General features: G+C 41.5%; 1 pseudogene; it reads left to right on the top strand.

Moving 5' to 3' along the window:
* Positions 1-2,972, top strand: part of LOC101575625 — a 28,074-nt pseudogene extending 25,102 nt beyond the window's left edge.
* The last annotated feature ends 1,638 nt before the right edge of the window (positions 2,973-4,610 follow it).

Genomic DNA, 4,610 nt, shown 5'->3' with positions numbered 1-4,610 from the left:
TACCATTTGCCCATACTTTTAAGATCATGATAAACAACATTATTATTATAATAGTTTTCCCTGGTGTTAAACTTAATAGGAAATGTCCACAATAGCTCTGGCTGTGGCTGAGTGGATTTACTGAAAATAGGAACCCCACCCTGGGTTTGGAGACACCAACCAGTAAGCTTGTAGCTTGACAGAATAAAAGAGGGAAAGGAACAGACTTGCTTCTGTTTCATGAGATGAGCTCCGGTCTTGGCCCAGTCTGTGGGCATCCACCTCCCGGTTTTCTTCACGGACCCTTCAGCCTTGGAGCACAACCCTTCAACCCCCTAATGGGGATCCACACAGGACTCTACAGTGAGCTCTGGGCCACTGTCTTTTTTTTTTTTTTCACATTTTAAAATTTATCACCATAAAAGGCACATTAACATCAGTCCCCCTCAAAATACGCCCCTTCACTTTGAACACACTGCCATGTCATCCTTACCACTTTCTAAAGCAGTCCTGGATGTCCTTTTCGCGAATGTCTTTACAAAATGTGACCAAAAATATAGCGAGTGCCGCTGTTGAGAGTCATGCGTGGAAAGGCAGGCTTGTGCAGACGTAGCAGCGTGTCCTCTCCTACATGATCCGCCAGATCCAGCACCAGGGATCTTCCGGCTCTTCTCCACAGTCAACATGGGTGTGAAAAGAAAGCATTTTAAATCAGTTCAGGACACGGAGGAAGTCACAACAGCACAATTAATGACATAGAAGAGGATTTCAAGAACTGCTTCTCCAAGTGGCAAAATTATTGGGAAGTGTTCGAAGCAAGGAGGAATAGTTTGAGGAAAATTGCTTTAACGTAATAAAATTTTAAACTTAAACTTCTACTGCATTTTCAATCACAGCTCATATATGCTATGTGCTTTCTGCATATTAGTACTTGTGTGTGCAGTAAGAACCTCAGGTTCCATAATTCTGGGGCTGGGAGATAGCTCAGCAGCACGAGCACCTGCCTGACAAGTTCAAGTTCCTGAGTTCAATTGCCAGTCCAAAAGGAAAAAAAAAAGACTGTATTTCTAAAACCAAGCTTACTAAGTTATTTGAACATCGGAGCCCCATGGCTGCTTATTTAGTACCATCTGATATTTCTCCACACCTTCAAGTTTCCATTATTTCTTTTTTTTTTTTTTACAGGATTCTTCTGATCTCCACCTGACAGACTGCCTCTGTGAGCTCTTCCACATCTGACTCTATAGGAGCCCTGCCTACCTTGTATATTCATATATAAATGAAACAATGTGTGTGTAGGTATACATCTTACATTAATTTTGTTTGTCTAAAGAACATGATGGATACAACTGTTACTCTTTAATGATCTTATTTTAAAACTTTGTTTCATTCTTTCATAGAAGAGTACTTTATGTGTTCTTTATTAATATCTATTTGTATTATATAAAAATAAGCAATTAAAAAGAAGGATAAATGAGTCATTTGTAGAAAAATGGATGCACCTTGAGACCATAATATTAAATGAAAGGAATCAGAAGAGATATCACATGATTTCTCTTATATGGGAAACTCAAAATATAAGCAAATTAAAGAACAAAATTAAGGATACATAATAAGAAACAGGGAGATAGATCTTTTGTGGAAAAAAAAGAGGACCAGGGCTGGGACTATTGGCTCCACAGTACAACACTTGACTGCCATGCCTAAGGTCCTGAGTTCAATTCTCAGTATACTCTCCTCCCGCCACCCAGAGAAAGAACGAAGACTGGAGCGCAACAGCCAGGGCAACTCTGGAGCATATTGCGAGGCTCCATGGAACTGGCCAGGCAAACCCTGAGCCCAAGCCCTGGACCCTGCTGCTGTCGCCACATCTCTGTGGCATCTCTGTGCCATTTGGAGTGTCAGGAGCTCCGACACCACCATTTTGGATCCAGGGGTGAGGCGCTGTGGTGCAAGGGACCCCGAGCCTGAGCATAACCCCTTCTACCACCTGGGCCACCATGACCCTTGGCTCCTAGCCAAGGTCAAGTACAAGACTGCTTCCAAGTATGACCACCAGCAGAAGGTCTTGGCAATTGGACAGAAGTAACAGGCAGAACATTGGCACCAACTGCCAGCTGGGTCTGAAAGATGGCATCATCCTCTGCAAACTCATATGCAAATTACAGCCAGGCTCTGAGAAGGTCAGCAAGTCCTTATTAAATTGGCCTCAGTTGGAAAATATTGGCAACTTCATTAAATATTGGCAACTACTTGGGCTTATGGTATGAAGCCACATGACATATTTGAAGCAAATGATCTTTTTGAGAATAGAAGCATGACCCAGGTTCAGACTACACTGGTGGCTCTAGCGGATTGGGCTAAAACCAAAGCATTCTGCCCAAGCATTGATATTGGAGTTAAGTATGCAGAAAAAGAAACAAGACCTATTAACAAAGGAAAAGTAAAGGCTGACCAAAGTGTAACTGCTTTGCAGATGGGAACAAACACATGTGCCAGCCAGGCAGGCATGACAACCTATGCAACTAGGAGGCACCTTGATGAGCCAATAATGCAATCTGAAAAACCTTTTGATCAGACCACTGACAGTCTGCAGACAGGCACCAAGGAGCCAGCCAGGCAGGGATGTTAGCACCAGGTACCAGAAGAGACACCTATGATCAGAAGCTAATGTTACAGCCAGTGGACAATTCGCCAATTTCCACAAGGATAGGTACCAACGAAGTTTCTTCCCGGTGGGTTTGTGTGGGAAATGCATGATGCCAAATATTGTGCTGCTCCTACAGAACCTGTCATTCAAAATGGAAGCCAAGGCATGGAAAAATGGGATAGAAATCAGTGATAGTGATTATCAGGCAGATGAATATCATGGTGAGTATAAAGACGACCACCCCAGAGATGACCAATATGGCGAACAAGGTGTTGATTATGAGATCCACACAGAGGAGCTCAATATTCAGTCCACTATTTTTATTCAGAGAGAACTAGGCTAGCCTTTAACTATTTTTATTTTGTCTTCCTAAAACACTTATGTTTATTATAACTAAAATAGTGCCTTACAAACATTCCTTTTTTTGCTTCTTCCCTAAATAGTTGTGTTTTAGGACTGTAACAGTTAAATCCTACACTATAACCAATAACTTGTATTATTCTGATTTTGTTTAACTTTCTGCAAAGCTTTATTCCAGAGGGGCTCAGTCATTCACAGCAGCTGCCTTCCTCATGGTGGCCAGCACGTTGCTCAGCTCCTCATGCTTTCTCTTGGTGTGGATGTACGTTCCCCACCCTTTTCTTGATGAACTTGAGAGTGCGCTTGTCCTTGGAGACCTTGAGCACCTCCATGGTGCACTGCTGGTAGGGGCCACATTACCTTTGGATCATGTCCCACACAAACTTGGTGTGTTTGGGGAGAAGTCCGCAATGGTGGCTGTGCCTCAGTTTACTCACATTCTTAGTCACCCTGTGGCCCTTGTTGAGGCCCCCGGCCATGGGATGGATGGGGCCATGGCTAGTGTTCTTCAATGGTTGCTGTGGCAGAAGGCAAAATTTTTGTTTGTTTGTTTTTGGAGGGCAGTATGGGAGACCAAACACAAGACTTGTGATTGCCAAGGGGGCGCTAAAGCCACTGAGCTATCTCCCCGGCTAGTCTGATATTTTTAAGCAATAGGAAATTAAGACTAAACCTGTGAATATTGCTAAATGTGTTTTTGCCAGCTAAATATAAGATTTTAGAATTTAGGAAACATTTTAGAATTTTGCAAATCAATGATTCTACACTATTATTTGCTAATTTTTAAATAAGTCCTGATCAGTGTGCAGTTTTGAACATAAAGGTCCACATTCTCTTAAACTGACAACATATTTTTGGAGTGGCATTTCCAAAGGAGCATGTAAAAAAAGCCTTGCAGAACTTTAGGTCTGGCTCTTCTTTCCCTCTCTTAATTAGTTAGCCATACAGTTATATGTAAAAGATGGGTAAGGCAATGATCCTGAGAATCTTCAGAAAATTTTTGAATCTAGCAGTTAATTGGAAGGATTCTCACCCTGACTAACTATATGTATTGACACCTGTGAACTAAGCAACTGCACTGAAGATGGCAATTTGCAATAGTAGGTTCATGCTTGCAGTGCATGTCATACTGATCTTCTTCTGAATACGGGCAGCTTGTCATGTCATGCCAGTTGCTGCTGTGCTGTCTCTCGGGTAGATAATTGTTCAAAAAGAAAGGGGTGGTGAATGAAGGCAGGAGACAGGAAAAGGAATGTTGTGGGACTGTCCTGCTTCAATCTTGTATATGGTTATATTTCTGGACTTATGTGTAAACATAAGAATTATATAATTCTGTATGCCTATTTTTAAAACATATTCTAATTTTAAAATGTTTTTTCATCATATTCTGTAGGGACTTAAAATTTAACATATCAATGCTTGAGGAAAAATACCTGTTCTATATTATGCCTAAGATGTTTGATATGCAGACAGATAGTGAAGTTAAGCTTAACAGCCTAGGTTGTATAGTAATAACAATAAGCTTGTCTTCTGGAGGGTAAACAACCTAAGTTTGCAGACCAAAATTAGAGAAAAAGGAGGGCTGCAAGGAAAGCCAACATTTTGGCCCTAGCCTTCCAAG

This window comes from Octodon degus, unplaced genomic scaffold (genome assembly GCF_000260255.1).
Source record: "Octodon degus isolate 3935 unplaced genomic scaffold, OctDeg1.0 scaffold00125, whole genome shotgun sequence".
In the NCBI taxonomy this organism is placed as follows: Eukaryota; Metazoa; Chordata; class Mammalia; order Rodentia; family Octodontidae; genus Octodon; species Octodon degus.
This window is presented reverse-complemented; position numbering and strand designations above follow the sequence as displayed.